Here is a 23,439-nt window from a genome sequence, read left to right on the forward strand (position 1 = left end):
TAACAAGTCCTTAGCTTTTAGAGATGTACAGCAGAATATTTATGAACGAGATACGTGTGAGAGGCTGTAGTCATCTGATGGTCTGTCCTGGGCTGGAGGATCTCTTTTCCGCAAGGGCTCCCTCACACGCTGGCTGTTAGCTGGAGGCCTCAGTTCCTGTCCAAGGAAACCTTTCTGAAGGCTATTTAAATGTCGTCATGATATGGCAGGCTGCCTTTCCTCAGATGAGCAGTCTAAGAGAGCAAAACAGAAGCTGCAACACCTCTTAGGAACTGGCACCAGAAATAACACACCGTCGGCACTCTACTATCGCACGGGTTACACATGTCAGCCCTAGTGGGAGAGTCAGTGTCAGAGGGGATCACACAAAGGCACGAATACGTCAGGCCCGTCTTGGAAGCTGGCCACCAAGTCATGGCACGAAAGCTCCTGACTGTGACTTTAAAAATCCTTCACTTCCTACTGCACTCCAAGCTCACTTCATTCCATTTCACCCTTTCTTGGTTCAATAAGCTCCAGCTTTACTGGCCTCCTTTTCTGTTCCTCAAAGGTGAGAGGTTCGTATCCGGTTTAGGGCCTTTGTATGAGCTGTTTCCTCTGCCAGGATTATTCTCTCCACTTATCACCTGATCATTCAGATCTGACCATAAATGTCACCTTGGAGAGGCCTTCCCTGGACACTCCGTCTGAAGAATCTCTCTATCCCCCTTCTGTCCCAGCACCCAGTTTTAATTATTTGGAGAATACATCACTATCTAGTATTTTAGTCCATCTGGCTCGGTGTTAAACAGTCTTACGATTAGCCCCTTTTCCCTCCATCAACCATCACCTACTCCTTCCTGGATCATTCCCATCTGTACACATTTAAGCTCTAGCATGTCCCCTCTTAAGAAGCAAAAATTTTTCCTCAATCTCATATTCCCCTTCAGGAACTACTCCATTTCTCTACTCTCTTTACAGCCAGACGTTGTTAAAGTGGTTACATAAATAAATAAACACTACCTGTACTTTCTTATCTCCCATTCATGCTCTGTTCAATCCACTCCAATGACTTCTACCTCCATCACCAGCGATATCCATCCTGCCAGTCCAAAGAACAGTTTATGCCCTCATCCTACTGGGTCTCTCAGCAGCACTAATTTCTGTTAACCTTTCCCTCCTTCTTGAAATAATCTCTTGATTTCATTCAACCAGTGATTACTAAACCCTAGCCCTGGCCAGACACTGTTCTACGCATCTGACTTTACTGGTTTTCCTTCCATGTGTTTGACTCCTTTTACTGCTCATCTTCATCCTCCTCAGACCTATTCTCTAAATGTTATGTAATTCAGAACGTAATACCAAGCCCCCTTTTCTTTATTCTCTCCTTAAATGACATGATACATTCCCAGGGCTTTAACTATTACCCTTATATTGAAAACTTTCAAATTCATATCTGTAGCCTGGAACTTTTCTTGGAACTCTAGTCCTCCCATATTCAATAACTTACTTGACATTTCCACCTGGACTCCTCAAAGCTTCTCAAACTTAATATAATCAAATTTTTAACTCTTGGCTTTCCTCCCAAAACATTCCTGTTTTAGAAGATTTCAGTAAATAATATAATATACAGCTCTCAAGCCATAACCTTTAGTCCTATCTCTCCCTCCTCTCCCACTTCTAATCCACCATCAAGTCCCACTGAGTCTGTTTCCAAAATATTTCTCAAATGTGTTCCTTTTTCTCCATCTCTTTTGCTATTATCATCTCTTGCCTACTGCAACAGCTTCCTAACTTGGCTCTCTGCTGCCATCCTTGTCTCCCTCTGATCTTTCTGATATACATCTTTTTAAAAAACCCAGTAAATTAACTTATTCCATGCTCATAAGTCTTCCACAGCATCACACTATAACAGGAATAAAATCTGAAACTTTTCTTGGTCTTCAAGATCCTAAGTGATATAAAAAACTCTGCTTATCTGCTGGCTAACATCACCTCTCTCCATTCTTCCCTGCTCTAATACAGTCACACTGACCTTTCAATTTCTGACTATGCTAACACTGCTCTCCTGTGGCATGATACATGCTACCCCTGGACAGGAACATTTTCTCCTCTCACTGGCTCCTTTTCAAACTCCAGTCTCAGCTTAAATGTGAACTCCCCAGACCACTTTATCTATGATGGTCCTCCCTGAAAGTTTCTGATGCATTTTTAATCATTTTCTTCATCACACATACCATTTAATAATTAAGTATTCACATATTTACCTAAAAACTTATTTTGAAATTTTATAAACATAAACAAAGGTAGAGCAAACAGTATAATGAACTCACAGATTCCAGTATTTTTGTTTGTTTTTTTTAACTACTTCCTCTATTATACTGTAAGCTCTAATGGATAGAGACAATATTTCTCTTTTTCACCCAGGGCCTTATATGACAGCACCACTGAGAAAAGTGAAACAAGGAAGGGAGAGTTCTGAGGAAAGCTGGTAATTTATTCATCAGTCTACTCCCTGCCAGGTTCTGTGCTAAGTACTGGGTTTCAGAGATAAATACGAGAAAGTTTTATACAAAGCCTAGTGGAGACAGATACAATAATAAGTGGTATTTATTTAGAGCCACCTATGTTCTGGATACAGGGGTAAGCATTTCAGAGGTATTATCTCATCTAGTCCGACAACAATCCTATAAGGAGGAACTATTATTATCTCCAAATTACACCTAGGGAAACAGAGGCTTATAAAGGTCAAATAATTGACAGCAGGGTATAATGCTGGAAAGTTTTGGTAAAGTCAGGTTTAGAACTTAGGCTATTTAATTCTAAAGCCAAGCTACTAAACAGCCCTGTACTTTGAGATATGTGCTATCTTAAACAGCACTATGAAAAATGTTACAACAGAGGCATGCTCAGGCAAGATGAAAATCTGATGAGAAAAGGCAAAAAGGTAACCTCCAGAGGTAACCTCTGAGCAGAGCCTGAAAGTTCAAACAGGAAATTGCTAGGCCACACCATCCGAGGAAATGGTATGTGCAAAAAAGCATGCAGGGAAATAAGAGAGCAGTGTATACCCAGGACACTTCAAAGGACTCTTCTGGGCTTTTTTGTCTTTCTTTCGTTTTTTTAAGCTGAGTGATATGAATAACAAGAGATGAACCCACCTATGCTGGATCTTGAAGGACAAATTCACCAAATTAGGAGAAGACGGCAGATAAAGGGAATGACTTACACAAAGGCATGGCCATCTGATCAAGCAAGGATCACTTTGGGAAGTGCGAGGGCTGGATACAGCCTGATATGGAGGGAGTATCATGGGTGAGTGGCAAGGGATGAGGCTGGCAGCTGGTGTACAGATGCAATCTTCAATGTCATTGTTTATTACTGTAAGATTAGGTAACTGCCTAACAAAAGGGCTTCAAAGCCACAGGTATTAAAACAGCGTGGTACTTACACTGGAATATACACCCAAATAGAACCAAGAAACAAATCTATGTATATGTACATTGAAATTTGGGATCTAACAAAGATGGCATTTCAGATCAGTGAACAAAGGATAAATCATTTAACAAATGCCATGGGAACAACTGGTTATCCATTTGGAAAAAAAAATCAAGTTAAACCCCCTCCTTCATATAATATAGGAAAATAAAATTCATTTAGATTTGGGATTAAATATAAATAAAATCATTAAAAATTTTTTCTTAAATAGTATTTTATGGAATAGAATATAAATTCTATAGGTATTTCTCAGTTAAAACAGGAGACTTCAAAAGAATTTTGTTCTGGTGGTTGACTACTCTGGCTTCCTTACCAACATGAAGGCTATCAAGTTCACTCTGTTGGAAAAGACCAGAAGCACAGGTCCAAAGCAGTCCGAACCAACTGGGGAGTTTTGCAGAAACTCCCTAGAAGCATCAGACCTCCCAGGCTGTGGGAGTGGCTTAAAAGAGAGAACTTTCTTTGATAAAAGTTTTCATTAAATAGAAATACACAGATTTTCAATAGCAATTAATCAGTGATTAATCATAAATAATTGTATTAAGAGACTAGAAAAGTGCTTTAATGAAAACACTGAAATGAAAGTCTTCAAGTAGTTAAGAAGTACAGACACTTTATGAAAGAAGTTTCCACTTAACTACAGTTGACCCTTGAACAAGGCAGGGTTAACCCATGTATCATTTATAGTTGACCTTCTGCAGACTATATAGTACTACAGTGCTTATTATTGAAAAATATCCGTGTATAAGTGGACCGTGCAGTTCAAAGGTCAACTATATATCTAAACTTTACCTTTAGCGTGACAAAGTGTATTTTTAAAGCATTAAAAACACACATATACCCTGTGACCCAGCAAGTCTTCTTATAGAAATTTAGCTAATTATGGATATGTGCAAAGAAAGATGTACAAACATATTACAATGCTGTCAATAATTATAATAAATTGGAAATAAGCTAGAATCAGTATGAGAGATTATTATATATCCATATAATAGAATACAATGCAGCCATTAAAAATAAAGTCTATTTATTGACATGGAAAGATGTTCACAATGTATATTGAGTGAATAAAGCAGAACTCAACACAATATGGTGGGGAGGGTATAGCTCAGTGGCAGAGGGCGTGCCTAGCAAGCACAAGTTCCCGGGTTCAATCATGAGGTCCTGGGTTTAATCTCCAGTACCTCCCTTAAAAAAAAAAACCTAATTACGTCTCCCACCCCCAAAAAAGTATACAGTGCATGTCAATTATGTCAATTACATCTCAATAAAACTGGAAGGAAAAAAATAAAGAATAATTTCAATACAATACATATTGTATTACTTTTTGCGAAAAATATTTCACAATATTTATATATATTTATATATCTACATAGAGAGAGAGAGAGAGAGAAGATCATCATCAAAATGTTAACAGTGGTTATCTCTGTGTTGGGGGATTATAGTGATCACAGGCAATGTGTATTTTCTCAATTTGTCTACAATAAATATTTATTACTTCTGTAATGAAAACATTCCTCTTTCTAATCATCTGTGTTCAATCCCCATCATACAAAATAAAAGCAATGAAGACTTCTTGTAGCCTGGCAAATTCCAAATACTGAATCACTGTATTTTCAAAAGTGAAAATTTCTCATGGTTATTTTAAGAAAAGGTATGCAGGGTAAAAGGTCAGCAGACTGTTACTTTAACAGACTGGAAGCAGAAGCTCTCTAAGTTTAAGTGGTATAACTGGAGTGGCTCAGCTTCCTGTTGGAAAGGAATTTATTTCCTTGGTCTAACCTCTTGACTGGATTTAATAAGATCAGGAATTGAAACTGTGTAGTATTTCACTTAGCTCTCAAAAAATGTATATGTTCAGCAAAGTGTCTGAGTAACTAGTGGGCAGACTGGGAAGGGCACTTAATTTGGAGGAGGAAGGCATGGGTTCTAGAAATTACCACATAGTAGCTGTGTGGTGCCAAGCCCTGCACTTAATTATCTGACTCCTCTGAAATGCAACCCGATCCCCTGGAGACTGACAATGATGATAATCCTAGACTCCTCTCCCATAGGGAGCCTGCTGCAGAGGGAGCTGAACAAGATCATCTGCCTGTGTAAACCATCCAATAAATATTTGTGGAATGAGGAATGAATACACCATATACAGTAAGTGTTTTGCACATCTATAAATATAAGAACACTGTAAAAAATCCCACCAATCTTTGTTATACTAACCACTACACAATAGATTCATATACAAAAATCTATTGTCCACAACTCTTCATGCTTCTCAATACACATCAAAGATGTAATGGAGCCCTTGGTTGCTCCACTCCCTCTGGCTTCTGCCACCTCTCCTTTCCACTCCTTTCCTCCCCTTACCCTTGGCCTTCAGGAGCAAACAGAAAGGGAAGGGCTGGCTCTCTCAGTATGACTCAAGTCAATGACAGGGCCTCCTCTTTCCAAACATCTCAAACATAGACTACATTTTAAAGATAAAAGTATTCACCTCTTCTCTTGAAATGTGTTGGTAGAATTTTACCACCATAAATTCAAATTTTCACTTTCTCAAATAAGCATTTCCTCAGTAAGCATTCTTTAATCCTCCAAATGGATAAGCTCCCTATGTTCTCTCCACCTCCATGATATTTTGTTTGGTAATCCCCCATGCGGTACTTATCACAGTCACCCTTTGTTATAAATATCTGTATACATCTGATCTCATTCCTCACAAGTGCCAGAAAACTGTCTTTGAGCGCTTTGTGGGGCTTAGTACATTATATACTATATCATAAATACTTGACAAAAATTTAGTCAACAGTCAGAAATGCAACATTACCTTAAGAAGTTGAAGCTTGAGTCAAAATAATTGGCATAGTAGAAACCGAGAAAATAAACAATTTCACCTCATAGTAAATATTTAATAAGCATCTACTTATGTGTGATATAGCCCAAGGAATGCCATGATGAACAAGACCCATTCTGTATCCTCAAGGAATGCATAATCCTATTGTACTCAATTGTATTTTTTTACTTTGTATTCTGACATAATTTCAGACTTACAGAAGAGTTGCAAAGACAGTGTAAAGAGTTCTCATATCATCTTCACCCAGCATTCCTTGATGTTAACACTGTATAACCGCGGTACAAAGAAACTAAGAGATTAACTTTGCTATGATACATTACTACAATACATTGCTACAGACTTTAATCTGATTTGCCTAGTTTTTGCACTAACATCCTTTTTCTGTTCCAGAAAAACGCTCCTCAGTAAACTTAGTTGTCACAACTCCATATTCTTTAAATTACATTTTTAATAAATTTTTTCCTGTTTATATTAACATGTTTTCTGAAAAGTCAAAAAAAGAGTAAGAAAAAGAAATAATAAAATATCTGATAATTTCCCTACAAAGAGATAAATACTCCTAATATCTATAATCTACTGTTCTTTTTTTTTATATGTATACATATAATTTTACTTTTCTTAAAACCACGAATCTGTATGGCCTTTTGAATCGTCTTTTCATTGTGTCTGAAACATTTTCCCAGGTCTTTAAAAATCCTTTAAAAATATCATTTTAATAACAGCATAGATTCTACTGATAGTGAATTATAATCTAACCATTTCCCTGTTGTTGGGTAGGTGAGCCATTTCCCATTTTTTACTACCATAAATAATAGTGCAGTGAATATCCTTGAATGCAAAAAACACTGCAATTTATATTGTGATGGATAAGCACAGGGTATTAGTGATGTAGCCAGGAGATACATCTAACCTAGCTCTGAGGAGTCAAAAATAAGAAAATAGTTGTTGGAGGAGATATCTGAGATGGGTTCTGAAGAATGAGTTTTTCCTTCATTCATTTGTACTCAACCAAACAACATTTACCGAGTGCCTATTACATCCAATTACTATAATGTGATCCAGAGATACAAAAGGGACTAAGGCTCTGCAGAGGGGTGTTCACTGTCTAATCAGAGAGGTATACACTTAAATAGAAAAACCACAACAAAACAAGATAAATGCTATTATCACAGTGCTGTATATGAACAAAGTGCTCTGGGAGCACAGAGAATGTATTTTAAGAATCAATTGTAAAAGTAGAAAGAGTTATGTCTGGGTTGATAATAATACATATGAAAGGTTTTAGTGAAGTATGACATTAAAGTACACCCACAATATGGAGGAGTTCCTTAAAACAGGTAAATTATTAATAGGGATGCTAGGTATCCAGATGCAGATAAGTGAGAGTTCTATTATATTCTGTACTGGTGAAACTACAGCTAGGGCACCATGCTCATTTCTGAGAACTCTGTATTTTTAATCAACTTAATTGAGATAAGTCCACAATGAAATGTACCCACTTAAGGGTACAGTTTGACAAAATCCGACAAGTTTATACACCCATGGAACCACCACCACCATCAAGATACACAACACTTCCATCATCCCCCAAATTTCCCTGTGCTTCACCCCAGTCAACCCCCTCACCCCATATCCAGCACAAGGAGCCACTGATTTCCCTCCTGTCACTAGAGATTTGTCTTTTTAGAGTTTTATATAAATGGAAACAAACCGTATGGACTTTATTTGCTTCTTTCAACTCAGCATGTGTTTGTGATTAGCCTTACTGCTGTGTGTATCAGCAGTCTATTCCTTTCTATTGTGTGAACGTCATAGTTATAAGACCACGGATAAAATGAAATAAAGACAAGAGACTAGGCCTTGAGGAAGAGAAGACTGGTTCTATGAGAAACCACTGGAAAAAAATCTGGTTAATATTGAAAGGAAGGGCATAGGAAGAACTTCAAGTGGAGAACAGGCTTATTCTAGGTTATTCCAGAAGACAAGACCAAAACTCATGGCTGCTCACAGAGGCAGTAAGGTATTTAAAGGAAAGGAGCATGACTAACAAGGATGTTGCTGAAGGGATTCTAACATCAGCCAGGGTGTGGACTTGGTATCTTGAGTGTTTCTTCCAACTCTGAAGGACCATGATTCTGTAATTCTCAGACATTAGAAAAACATGCCATTATTTACAACTAATATGTTAGCATACCTTTTTAAAACCAAATTAGCTATTCTGTCAGTCCTAGAGGCAGAATAGCATATTGCTTCAAATGTTATAGGATGGATGTGGGGGTGGGGGTAGATTTAAAATCCAATAAATTTAAGTTTAAGTAAGTCTCTGCCACTTAATTGTGTGCCCTGAACTTAAGCTCTCTATGCCATAGTTTCTTCATTTGAAATTTGAAATAATGATGAATATGCTTGTCCCAAACCAAAAGCTGAGTAAATCTTGTTGTTGGCAAGACCCTAGGGAATAGAATGGAAAATACATGAGATATGATCGGTCAGGGGGACTAGGAACGACCCAGGTTATTAAGGCACTGTCTGCAGTGGGGGTAGTAAACTATGACCCACAAGTCAAACCCTGACATGGTCTGGTTTTGCAAAGCCCACTAGCTTTTTTTTTTTTTTTTTTTTTTTTTAACATTTTTAGAGGGTTGTAAAAGAAACCTGAAGAATATGTCACATAGACTTTCTGTGACCCAAGAAGCCTAAAATATTTACTATCTGGACTTTTACAGAAAAAGTTGGCCAACCCCAGGTTTAGAGCAGACAGGGCTCAATGTGGCTGCTGGTGAGTTATATGGCTTTAAAGAGACAAACAAAAAGACTGTCCATCTGGTAAAAGGAGGGCAGGAGGAAAAAGTCCTTAAATATGTCTGGGCCTTGGGTTCCTTATCTGTAAATTGAAGATAAAAATGGTATCTCTCAACTTCTGCCTCAGGCCATGAATAAGCAATTAGTACCAGACTTGCCCTCCCATTATAAACAACTAGAAAATTGGGCAAAATATATGAAACAACTGTTTCAGTCACTGAACAACAATTAGCACTGTGATATCTGATGGAAGAAAACCAAAGGTGAGTCCCATGAAGGCTCTGGCCTTCTGCTCAGAGGCACTTTCCAGACAGTGGCAACGGGACAAAGAACGCAAGTGGAACACAGTGAGCTAAATGGCTGGGTCCCCTTGAGTCTTCAGCAGAATGCCAATCTGAAGGGTGAAATTCTATAAAGCTGGGAAAAGGCAAACTATTGGAGAAAAACCAACAATTAGGGAGCTTAAAACTGAACAGTTCCCAGAGTTGATACCCAGATGGGAGACATCTGAGTTCCAACCAGCCAGAGTGGGGAGACTTCAATGAATACTCCGAGCATTCAGCAGAAACCCTTAGCAGAGGGTTAAATTCAGAAGCTTAGAATAAAGGCAACTCTAGATCCATCCTAAGAGTTTAAAAATTAGTCTATAAAGAATCAATCTGACCGACAAATGACTTAACTGCTTGCCAAAGCAAAATTTAACTCTCTTTAAAGAAAGACAACAAAATCAAGATACCAAATGATGTAACATTCACAATATACAGCATCCAATAAAAAAAATTACTATATAGCAAAGAGGCAGGAAAATGTGACCCATCATTGTGAGAAAAAAGTATCAGTCAACAGAAACAGACTCAGAAACAACCAAAATGATGTAATTACCAGGTAAGGATTTTAAAACAGTTATTATAAATATGTTCAAGAATTTAAAGCATCAGCAAAATAAGAAAAGAAATAAAAGAGATGAAAAATAAAAAAACTTCTGGAGATGAAAAACATAACTGAAATGAAAAATTCACTGGTTAAACCTAACAGCACAACAGACACAACATTAAAGATTTATTAACTAAAAAAAAAAAATTTAAAAAAAAGAGCAAAGCCTCAGGGACCTGTAGGACAATATCAAGTAGTCTAACTTCTGTGTAATTTCAGACCTCAAAAGTGTATGGGGTAAAGGAGAAAAAAATAAGAAATAATGGCTAAACTTTCCCCAAATTTGTTGAAATTTCTAATCCAGAGATCCAAGAATCCTAAGAAAAGCACCCAAGACAAGTATTATCATCAAATTGCTGAAAACAAGCAAGAGAAAAATCTTACATAGTCAGAGAAAAAAGGCAAATTATACACAGGTGAACAGAAGCTAAGAATGACACCTGACTTACTATTAGAAACAATACAAGATAGATGACAACAGAAGGGCATCTTGAACTGCAGAAAGATGAAACTGTTCATCTAAAATTCAACAGCCAGAAAAAATGACCTTCAAAAATGAAGGACAAATAAAGATATTTTTCAACAAGCAAAAGAGGAGAGAATTCACTGACATCGGATCTTTTCTACAAGAAATATTGAAACTTTCAGGCTAAAGAAAGGTGATATAAACAGGTACTCAGATCTAAACAAAAAAAACTAGAGGGAAAAAAAAAAACAAAAAGAGATCTAAACAAAGGAAGGAACGGCACTGGAAAATATTTTTTCAGATTTTTAAATTTCATTAAAAGCAAAAATATTAACAATGAATTGTGGGGTTAAAAACATATGTAGACATAAAAGGTATGACAATAATAGTTTAAAGATATAAAAGGAAAATAAAAGTGTACTTCATAAAGTTTTTACACTATCAGGAAAGTGGCATGTTATTTTAAGGCAGATAGTATTAGTTAAAGGTGTATATTTTAAACCCTAGAGCAACTACTATAAAAATAAAATAAAGATTTATAGCTAATAGGCCAACAGAGGAAATGAAACAGTAAAAATAGTAGGCAGGAAAAGAGGCAAAGTGACAGACAACGCAAACATTTTGAAAATCATATAAATGTAAATGGTCTAAACACTTCGATTAAAAAGCAAGGATGGTAAGATTAGATTTAAAAATAAAACAAAATGCAAGATCTATCTGCTATCTGAAAAAAACTCATTTAATAAAAAAGACAAAGATCGATTAAAAATTAAAGGATGGGAAAAGATATACCATGCAAACACAAGTCATAAGAAAGCTGGAGTGGCCATATTAATATCATACAATGGAGACTTCAAGGCAAGGAACATTACCAGAGATAAAAGGAGGCATTTTATAATTTAAAGGGCTCAATTCATCAAGAAGACTTAATAGTCCTAAATGTTTATATTCCCAATTACAGAGGTTCAAAATACATGAAGTAAAAATGAACAGAACTGAAAGGGGAAATAGATAAATCTATAATTATAACTGGATATTTCAATACTCCTTTCAGAAACTGATATAATAAGTAGAAAGAAAATCAGTAAGGCTATATAAGACTGAAAACACTATCAACCAACTTGATTTAACTGACATTAATAGCATACTACACCTAAGGACAGTAGAACATGTAATTTTTTCAGGTACACCTAGAATATTCACTAAAGACTATAACAAGTCTAAATAAATCTCAAAGGACTGAAATCATGTATGTTCTATGACCACAATAGAACTTTTAATCCAAAATTAGTAACAAAAAAATCTGAAAAATCCAGAAATATTTGGAAATTAAGAAACAAATTTATATGTAAAACATGGGTCAAAGAAGGTATCATGAAGCAAATTAGAAAATATTTTGAAAATGATATATAAAAAGTGTGCAATATGGTTACGGGATATAACTAAGTAGTGCTAAGAGGGAAATTTATAGCATTAAGTGCTTCTACTAGTAAACAAAAAAGGTTTGAAATCAATGACCTGTTTCCATACCTAAGAAGCTAGAAGAAGTAAAGTCAATTAAACCCAAAGAAAGTAATATGAAATAATAAAAGACTGGAAATCAACCACCACCACCACCACCACAACAAAACAGTAAAGCAATAGAGAAAATCTGTAAAATTCAAAGCCAGTTCTTTGATATGTACCCTGTATAGGAGCACCTAAATACATAAAACAAATACTAATAGACATAAAAAGAGAAATTGATGAGAATATAATAACACTAGGAGACTTTAACACCCCGCTAACATCAATGGACAGATCTTCCAGACAGAAAATTAATAAGGCAACAGAGCTTCTAAACTGACACAACAGAACAGTTAGGCTTAACTGATATTTTCAGGGCGTGTCATCAAAAAAAAAAAAAAAATCCAGAATATACATTCTACTCAAGCGCACATGGAACATTCTCTAGGATAGATTACAAAATACTCAGATATAAAACATGCCTTAACAAATTTAAGAGGACAGAAATTATTTCAAGCATCTTTTCTGACCACAACAGCATGAAACTAGAAATCAACCACAGAAAAAGAAATGAGGGGGAAAAAAAATTGCATGGAGACTAAACAACATGCTACTAAAAAACTAATGGGTCAATGATGAAATCAAAGAAGAAATGAAAAAACACCCTGAGACAAATGACAATGAAAACACAACCATACAAAATCCATAGGATGCAGCAAAATCAGTCCTATGAGGGAAGTTCATAGGGATACAGGTCTTCCTCAAAAAAACATGAAAAATCTCAAATAAACAACCTAACCTACCACCTGAAAGAATTAGAAAAAAAACAACAAACAAAACCTAAAGTCAACATTAGGAAAGAAATAACAAAGCTGGTTCTCTGGGGAAAAAAAAAATCAATAAAACTGATAAAACTGTAGCTAGAGTAAAGAATAAAAGAAAGAAAACACAAATTGCCAGTATCAGAAATGAAGGAAGGGACATCACTACAAATCCTACAGGCATTAAAATAAAAGAATGTTATGAACAGCTTTATGGAAATACACGAAAGAACTCTGATGAAATAGACACTTCCTTGAAAGACACAAATTATCAAAAGTAACACAAGACAAAATAAAAAATCTGAATAGTTTAATTATGCACATAAAATTTAGAATCTGCATTAGCCAGAAAGCATACTCACTATATGTTTATACCTGTTTTGAAATTCATAATAACAAATATTTCACTATGTTTAAATGTACTGGTTTCATATACTCTAAAGTTTCTCCATATTTATATCCTTTATTTACTCTTAAATTATTAGCCTGAATTATTTCCTGTCAGGGAGGACAATTCTATTACTCATCTAAAGCTCCTCCTAACTACCTAAAATAATCAGTTCTATTTTTAAATGTTATGTTTTATTCTTTAATCTGCTAATTGGCTTTTTACAACTTGAGACTATTTTCTTTGCTTGACTTTATAGCAAAGTTTTGTTTATTATTTTATGTTAGTCCCACTTAATAGCTTTATTTCTATTACATTTTATAGTCAAGTTTCCCTTTATCAACCAGCATTTTTCCTTCTGTTAATGTAAATGTCACAGACCCTAGTTTCTGGTCCCTCCAAAATCACACTAAAAGGAAAGAGGTCCCTTACACTCCACCAGCCAAAGCTTTGCCATAAGGTCCTTAAAAATCTCTAGTCCAGCTCCCACAATTCACAGCCATGTCAGAGAAACTCCCACTCAATGCAGAGTGCTGAATCCCAACAAAGTTCCACCAAAAGACAGAGTCCTTGACCTTAACAACAACAACAAAGCAATCTACATGTACTCAGCAAATGTAGAGGAGTCTGAGGCTCTAAGCTGGCAAACAGACAACCTAGAACACCAATGACTATTTCTTCTGTCTCATATATATGGTGCCAGGTACAAAAATTAGAAGAAAAAAAAAACAAAACCCAGACCCTATGTGTATGTAGGTGTGTGGCGGTAGGGGTAGGATGGGTATGATGGGGGAAGTGCCATCTACGGCTGCACACCAAGCAATTTGAAACTAAATGACCTTAAGTTGAATTTCAGCCAATACTTATTAGGAACGCCCTCATTTACAAGGGTACATTTAATAGCCTCATTATGACTTAGGAAAAGTAGTTCTCAATTTTTTTTTTTTCTAACAATCTCTGGACAGTCCCCTGGAATGTCCCAGCAATTTCTATCTCATTACTATGAGGCCAGTTCTTGACACAGTTAGTACTCAATAAATGTTTGTTGAACTAAACAATAAAGCAATCTAGATTCCATGTAAAGTAAAAATGGATACTTTCCCCAGAAAGACATTAATGTTTAGATGTTTTGTGCTCCAAGATTATCATGGATTTAAGAACATTAGCAATTTCAATAATGCTCTTGGGAAGAGACACTGGGACCATCTGCAATCTACTGCCCATATGCTTACCTTGAGAACCACTGACTTGGCCAATGAGCCAACATCCCACTTTTTAAAATTAAGTGCTCCTTAAATGTGTGTACTGTCAAATATTATCTATGATTTTTAACTTTTAAAAAAGTATTTTTTGCTAAGTAAATCAATAGGTCATTGAATTTCTACCTCTGTATCTTGATAATACTCAGACGTTTTCAATTGGAACGATTAATATTCAAAAAAGTGTGTTTATTTCAAAAGTATGCAGTTTGAACAAATAGTTCTAGAAATAAAATTTCTACAGGCCAGTTAGAATAGAAAAGGTTTTCTCCATAGTTTAACTTACAATGAACACAAAATCAGTCCAAGTTGGGTTATAATACCTAATCAGAATTTCCCAAACTGTCCCCTGGAAAATCTGAGCTAAAAAAAAAAAAATTAGTTAAAAAGGATCCAAATCCCTAGAAGAGCTACACAATATTTAAGTGGTCAAAAGCTGGTTGGGTGGTGAGGGGCGCCATAGGGCAGGAGAAAGTATCTTTTATTTATAATTCTGTATCATTTGGATTTTCGTTTTACCATAAGCATGTATTTCTTTCAGAAAGGTTTATTTTTTTAAGCTACCATATTAACTGATAATAGAAAAGGTCAGTCCACAGAGAACATGCTGCTCCTTCTGAAGCCTCACCGTGCACAAAATACGCACATCTTAAGTCTCTTTTCCTTACTACCTATTACCACAAAGCACTTCTGAAAGGAGGATGGAGACAGAACTATGAGATTCTCAACATAAAGCCAGAGCAGTGTACGGAGTGTCACGTGACAGTGACAGCTGCCTTAGGTATCAAGCTTTGTGAAGAGGTGTCCTAATTTCTATTAACTGGCCTGGAGAAAACAGATTTAATCTCATATCCTGTACAAGAGAAAAAAAGGAAAGCAGGTTTCATTTTCTGAAGGTAACAAAAGTAACCAAACATTAGAGTTAAGAAAGTAAACACAGGTCCATAATCTCTTAGCCACAATTCTAAAATCCAAAAACTTCTGAAAACCAAAAGTTTTCCTGTAATTCATTAGTGGCAAAACTTGATCTGAACTTAATTGCAGCAAAATCTGACCTGAGACTATTTATACTCTGTGCACTAAAGTATAGTCATAGCTTCGGCTGCCGAAATACTAATGTATTTGACTGTGAAATGTCACCCCTGACTCCACAGGGGCATTACATGATATATGGTAAATGCATCTTATACGTTTTCCAAAAATAAAAAATTTCTGAATTCTAAAATATAGCTGGCCCTTAGAGTTTCCAGTAAGGGACTATAAACCTAAAAATGGGTTATCATTAAAATGGTCCTGTCAACCTCTACTGAAATATACATCTTTTTCTAAAAATATTTCTATAAAGTAAGTTAAACTAATTATTTTTATTAAAGTATATTACTATTAAAATATTCTACTTTGAGTATCTATAATTCTATAACTGCATTATTAGTTAGAATATTTTATACCATTTCAACATTACTTTAAGTTGACCTCTCTGAAGGCAACATTAAAATCAGCCTTTGACAGGAAGGTGGTATCAGAATGGGATAAAGACAGTACAGTTTAAAAAGCAGGCCAGTTAGAATAGAAATCAATATGCTTTGACCTTTACTTTTATGTTAAAAAAAACAACAAAAAACAAAGGGCATAAGTTTTTTCTTAAACATATCAAAGAGGAACATAGGTTTAAAACATTAACAAGTACCAATTTAAATCATCAAAAGAGTCAAAATCAAAAAGAAGTGACAGAATCCAAGTAGTTATCAAGGAATAGAACACAAAATAAAAAGTCAAGGAATAGAAAATGCACAAGTAAAGGAAAATTATATATTTTAGCCAGTTATGTATCAGTTCTATTATAATATATAACTAAGTGACAAATGATAACAAAGCTTGCAAAACTCAAAAGTTTCTGTTATAGAAAGAAAACTATAAAGCAGATTAAAGCAAGAACTAAGACATAAGACTAAGAACTTAGAATTAATTATAATGAAGAGTAATTTAGAAGATTTCATATGAAAAGCAGGAAAACAATGAACATTTTAATAAATATATAGTACCATATTTTAAATCCTTGCATCTACAGGAAACAAAATAGGTTAATTTTTTTTTTTTAACAATACCCAATCCTCCCTCCCTCTCTGACTCTCTCTCACATAGCCAACTAGCAAAAACTAGAAACAATGTAGCCAAAAAGGAACCTCATCTCACAACTGGCCGACATGAGAGCAGTGAAAACCCCTTTTAATAAATGTGTGGGGTAGAGAAGAACCCCAAACTATTTCTGTCCAAAGGAAGCTCTCACAAAGTTACACTACTCAAAGAAACTAAAGTCTGAAAAATAACTCAAAATACTCCTTAAAGCAATAATGCAAAAATGGTCATTGCTACATCTTGGAAACACAGAATAATGCTATTTTGCAAGTATCATTGACTAAATTGTGATTCCTACGATCCAAGAAAAATCTGTGGCCATCAGAAATAGTATATATGAGAATATCATATATCATATATGATATATGGAATTCTAAATTAGTTAAAAATAAGAATTAAAAATGTCAGGGTAAATTTGGACTTAGGACCATTTTATACGTAAGAGTTTAAAAGAAAAATTTCCCACCATAATCTCCCTTTTACTTAAACAAAACAGAAATGGAAGTAAAGAGGAGAAAAAAAAAAGACAACAAAAAGATACTAAGGAACAAGAACATCAAGGATAAAAAGCAAGCCAAGAGGACATCCTGTAAGTTTCCAAACTCTCTATTATAAGATTTACTATAAAAGAAATGTAAAGCTACAAATTCAGTTAACTAAAAATATGAAGTTAAAGAAAATCAAAGTTGAAAGCTAAAAATCTAAGATTTTAATCCATTAATAATATGTTTTTAAAGTCCTTGTTTCCTAATGGAGGGGTGGGGTTGGGACTAATGGGAACTTCAGGTGCTAGAAAACAAAGACTGTGGGAAAAGAATTTTACCCCCGCCCCAAAGAATTACACCCAGTGATTAAGGCTGCAAACGTAGTGTATATAGCAATCTACTAGGTTCTAAGAATATTCCTTGGTTAATTACATAACAGATCCAGATTCAAGGCATCTTTTTGAACTAGGTCATTCACATAATTCCTACAATGTAAGACAGATACAGATATGTGCTCATGATCCTGGAACTCAACATCTTTCCAAATAACTTTAAATTTAAATCATGAAGGCATTAATAACGCTGTACAGGTATCAAAACCCAATTTTACATCCTTTTATATCATGCAATGCATTCTGACAGGGTATTCTTAGTTTCCTTGTGCAGAAATTAGCTGACTATCATGATTTAAGGAGCTTCCACAGTTAAAAGTACAGTGTACTGAAGAAATGCATAAAAGTATCCAGATGTCAGTGAGTTTATAATTAAGTTGGAGAGAGAATATCACATAAAAACAATTTGAGAAAGCTTACTAAGAAGCAGTTAAGCACCAGTGGTAAATATAATCTGATACTAAGTGTATACCAATAAATGTATAAAAAATATCCAAATTAAAGTTATTGTTGAAAATACACACCCCTAAAAAGATTTATATTTATCTCAGTCAGGTTGCCATCACTGAAAATATGTTGCAACTCCTATTTTGCTTCCAAAACAGTTTACAAATCACACAAGGAAACCTGCCTCATCACTTTGAATTCATTTTGAACCCCAAACGGTATTACCCAGACAAATCATTCACCCAGACCTGAGAAAATGACTCTTGGTTGCTCCCCAAAATCAAATCCACCCTGAAAGAATGAAGATTTTTTTCCCCTACGGAAATTCCAAAGAATATCTCATACTCTGGAAGCAACTCCTAAATAATTCCTCAGATGTTTTAAGAAAAGGCAGGACTTCCACTTCCAGAGAAGACAGAGTAACAGGGGTCAGATGTGCCCTTGTAACTGAAACAACTAAAAATTTGGACAAAATACATAAAATGACAGCTTTCAAAACACTGGACATCAGGTGAGGAAGGACAGTGATTCCTGAAAGGTGGTAAACAAACAAGGTGAGCCTGAAGTTGCCCTAGCTTGCTGCCTAGGGAGTTTTCAGGCCTAAGTGCAGGGAGAAGGAACCCAGGTAGAACTCAGAAACTTCCCTTAGTTGATGGAGCTGACATTCAGGGACGTCTAAGAGAGCTAGAGTCTGCAGCAGACAGTAGTGCTGGAGAGGAGAGCGCTGCACAGAGAACACCAGCAATCTGCAGGGGGCCTCTCGAGCATTCAGCCAAGGGACCAGGAAGAATGCAGCTAACTTCACACGTAACAGTCAATGCTTTCCCTCTGAGTCTGGGAAAAAAAGCAAAGATGCCCATTTACACTACTTCTTTTTTTAATTTTTTGAGGTATAATTGATATACAATACTACGTATTTCAGGTGTACAACAGACTCACAATTTTTAAAGGTTATCCTTCATTTACATTAAAATTAAATATTGGCTATATTCCCTATGTTGTATAATATATCTTTATAGCTTATTTATTTTATATTTAGTATCTTGTATATCTTAATCCTCTACCCCTATCTTACCCCTACCCTCTTCCCTCTCCTCACTGCTACTAGTTTGCTCTCTCTTTGAATGTTCTTTTTTTGTTAATATTCACTAGTTTATTTTTCACATTCTACATATAAGTGATATCATACAATATTTGTCTTTCTCTGACATTTCACTAAGCATAAAACCCTCCAAGTCCATCCATGTTGTTGCAAATGGCAATATTTCATCATTTTTTATCCCTGAGTAGTATTCCATTGTATGCATGTATATGTGTGTACATATATATACATCTATATATATCCGTATCTTCTTTTATCTATTCATCTGTTGCTTCCATATCTTGGCTACTATAAATAACACTGCAATGAACCCAGGAGTGCATTATCTTTTCAAATTAGTGTTTTCATTTTTTTTCAAATATATACCAGGAGTGGAACTGTTGGGTCATATGGTAGTAATATTTTTAGTTTTTTGAGAAACCTCCATACACAGTGGCTGTACCAATTTATATTTCCACCAACAGCATTCGAGGGTTCCCTTTTCCCCACATTCTTGCCAGCATTTGTTATTTGTGTAATACCACTTCCATTATGGTCAACTAATCTTCGACAAAGGAGGCAAGAATATACCACTTCCGTTTTGGTCAACTAATCTTCGACAAAGGAGGCAAGGACAGTCTCTTCAGCAAATGGTGCTGGGAAAACTGGACAGCAGCATGTAAAACAATGAAGCTAGAACACTCTCTTACACCATACACAAAAATCAACTCAAGATGGATCAAAGACTTAAACGTAAGACAAGATACAATAAACCTCCTAGAGGAAAATATAGGCAAAACATTATCTGACATACATCTCAAAAATTTTCTCCTAGAAGAAATTAAAGCAAGAATAAACAAATGGGACCTAATGAAACTTACAAGCTTCTGCACAGCAAAGGAAACCATAACTAAAACAAAAAGACAACCTACGGAATGGGTAGAAATTTTTGCAAATGAAACCAAAAAAGGCTTGATCTCCAGAATATATAAGCAGCTCATATGACTCAATAAGAAAAAAATAAACAACCCAATCCAAAAATGGGCAGAGACCTAAACAAGCAATTCTCCAAGGAAGACATACAAATGATCAATAGGCACATGAAAAAATGCTCAATATCACTAATCATCAGAGAAATGCAAATCAAAAGTACAATGAGGTATCACCTCACACCAGTCAGAATGGCCATCATTCAAAAATCCACAAATGACAAATGCTGGAAAGGCTGTGGAGAAAAGGGAATCCTCCTTCACTGCTGGTGGGAATGCAGTTTGGTGCAGCCACTGTGGAAAACAGTATGGCGATTCCTCAAAAGACTAGGAATAGACTTACCGTATGACCCAGGAATCCCACTCCTGGGCATATATCCAGAAGGAACCCTACTTCAGGATGACACCTGCACCCCAATGTTCATATAGCAGCATTATTTACAATAGCCAAGACATGGAAACAGCCTAAATGTCCATCAACAGATGACTGGATAAAGAAGATGTGGTATATTTATACAATGGAATACTACTCAGCCATAAAAACCGACAACATAACGCCATTTGCAGCAACATGGATGCTCCTGGAGAATGTCATTCTAAGTGAAGTAAGCCAGAAAGAGAAAGAAAAATACCATACGAGATCACTCATATGTGGAATCTAAAACAAACAAACAAACAAACAAAGCATAAATACAAAATAGAAATAGACTCACAGACATGGAATATAAACTTGTGGTTGCCAAGGGGGTGGGGGGTGGGAAGAGATAGACTGGGATTTCAAAATTGTAGAATAGATAAACAAGATTATATTGTATAGTATAGGGAAATATATACAAGATCTTATGGTAGCTCACAGAGAAAAAAATGTGACAATGAATATATATATGTTCATGTATAACTGAAAAATTGTGCTCTACACTGGAATTTGACACAACATTGTAAAATGATTATAAATCAATAAAAAAAAGTTAAATACATACATACATACATACATACATACGTACGTACTACTTCCATTATGGTACTTGAGTACCTAGCCAGTACAATAAGGCAAGAATTAGAACTCAAAGATTAGACAGTAAAATTTTCTTGTTAAGTGATATAATTGCCCTACAAAAATGCCACCAGAAGTAATGAACAAAATTGGCAAACTTTCTTGGTTCATTAGAGTCACAATCGTACCAATAAAAACAAGCTGTACCCAAATGAAGAGGTCGTTAATAATGAAAGACTTCCAGGAAGACAGTTTACAGAAGGCTTTTTGAGAAAGAGGAAGAAAAATGGTTTGGAATTCAGAAACAAGGGAGACTATTTTACATAAAGCAGAGCCCTTATAAAATATGGGGACAAGGGGGGAGGGTATTGCTCAAGTGGCATGGTGCGTGCTTAGAATGAACGAGGTCCTGGGTTCAATCCCCAGAATCTCCTCAAAAAAAAAAAAAAGTAAATGAATAAATAAACTTTATTACCTCCCCTCAAAAGTAAAAACAAATTAAAAAATTAAAATAAAATATGGGGACAAACGGGGAAAAAATCACATGGAATACAGAGAAAAGACTGGATGGTAGCAAACAAAGACTCAAAGCGAGGGGATGACTGACAGTTGATTGAGGGAAGCATTAGGAGACCTGGCTCAGAGATGGGGGTTTGGATTTCACAGAGTAAGAAAGGTTGATCAAGAAGGGAAAAGAAAATAGTACGTAGGAAATGTATTCTGGGGAGAAAGTGGAACAGGACCACCGACAGGAAGCTATTTTAATAATCCAGCCTGAGGATGACTTAGAAGCAGGATGTCGGCCGGAAACAGAAAGAGAGGCCTGAAGTCCAAAGCCACATAGAAAGAGTTAACAGACATGACAACGTTTCAAGATTCAGTGTTTCGGGATTTCAAGATTCAGGTACTGGGAGGATGGTTCCCAATGATGGGACCCAACAGAGTGAACAAATCATTAAGGGAGGTGAAGCAGAGGCCTTGTCTTCAGCTTCCAGAGTTACCTTATTGAAAGGTGCTCCGAATGATAATAAACCCAAGGCCTGAAAAATAGGAGATTAAAGGAAAGCAAGAGAATATGACATTAAATACCCATTTTTAAGTGCAGTAAATACAAGTCTAGGGAGCATTTGTTTCAAAAGCAAACACGCTGCATCAGTGTGGAGCCCTGGCTCTGGCAGGTTCGGGAAGCGTGGGGTGGTGTCACAATGTGCTGAGGCCACCTCACAAGCTGTGTGTGGAGCACAGGGTCCCCTTTTTAAAGTTTTCAAACCAGCCCTTACTGGCTTGAAATGTGATGTCTTCTGCATTTTCATTCTTTTGTTTTGTTTTTGTTATTTCCACAAAGAGCCTTTTCACTAATTCTCTTGGTGCTTTAAAAGTAACATCCTCCACCCCCCTCCAACTCCCCCACCCACAGGCCTGTGTCTCAGCCACATATTGGGAATGTGGGGGCAGAAACAAACCTCCTCTCTTTATGCCAATCCACAGACCCACCTGCGTGGTTTAAGTGAGAATCAATAATTAGTGTGCCCTTTTGTTTAAGGGGATAGAGCCAACTGCAAAACAAAAAATGATAAATCTAAAACACTTTGGTATAAAAATATGAAACTTTTATAGAGAAAAGATGGTTGACAAAAAACAAAGTAGTTGGTGAAAGATTTATTTTAAAATCTGTTGTCCATGATACATCTAAGTGGAGAGTTCAATATTTAGAAGTCCCAAAGAGATATACATCTGGGTAAAATATCTCCTCATGAAAAGGATATTACTGAGCTTGATGCACCATCAGCAAAATTTTCACAGAAGGAAAAACCTCTAGCTCCTAGGAGAACCTTGGTTTCATCTTTTATTTTGTATCTCCTTCCTCCACATCAGAACTCAGGAGATGCTCAAGACATTTCTCTTGATATAGTGACCTGGGCCTTTCCACTTTTTGAGGTTCTTAGTAATGTTTTTAAAGTAAAAACATGCCAAGAAGGCATTATAAAAACTGCAGTACATTTTAAATGTATACATGTAATAAATTCACACTTTTAGGGAAAGAATACAATGTAACTGTACTATTCACAAGATACAGGGTTAATAAACATGTTCATTTGTCATAAATTACACATAGTATGACCTGGTAACTGGACCAAGTTTAAAGTTATAATCAGTATCTTCTTTCAATACTGAGGATTGATCTCTTAGACTGTTTATACCTAAACCACTTTGCTGAGTGATGTAGAAAAAAAAAAAAAAAGTAGTATAAACCTGCTTTGGGCTGCAGGTATCCAAGAGAGAACTCCTGACTTCCTCTTCTTTAGCAGAGGAACTACAAGGAACTTCTAACAATTATCACTCCACCTATTCCCTTGGGAAGAATCTGGTGGCCTGGCCCCATCAATTACCAGCTACATTCTCCATTTAAGCAGC

General features: G+C 35.8%; 1 protein-coding gene across 5 annotated transcripts in view; it reads right to left on the bottom strand.

Annotated features, from left to right (window-relative positions):
* Nucleotides 1-23,439, bottom strand: part of TNRC6B (trinucleotide repeat containing adaptor 6B) — a 224,700-nt gene that overhangs the window by 192,526 nt on the left and 8,735 nt on the right. The gene's annotated exons all lie outside the window — the stretch shown is intronic.

Source organism: Camelus dromedarius, chromosome 11 (assembly GCF_036321535.1).
Source record: "Camelus dromedarius isolate mCamDro1 chromosome 11, mCamDro1.pat, whole genome shotgun sequence".
Taxonomy (NCBI): Eukaryota; Metazoa; Chordata; class Mammalia; order Artiodactyla; family Camelidae; genus Camelus; species Camelus dromedarius.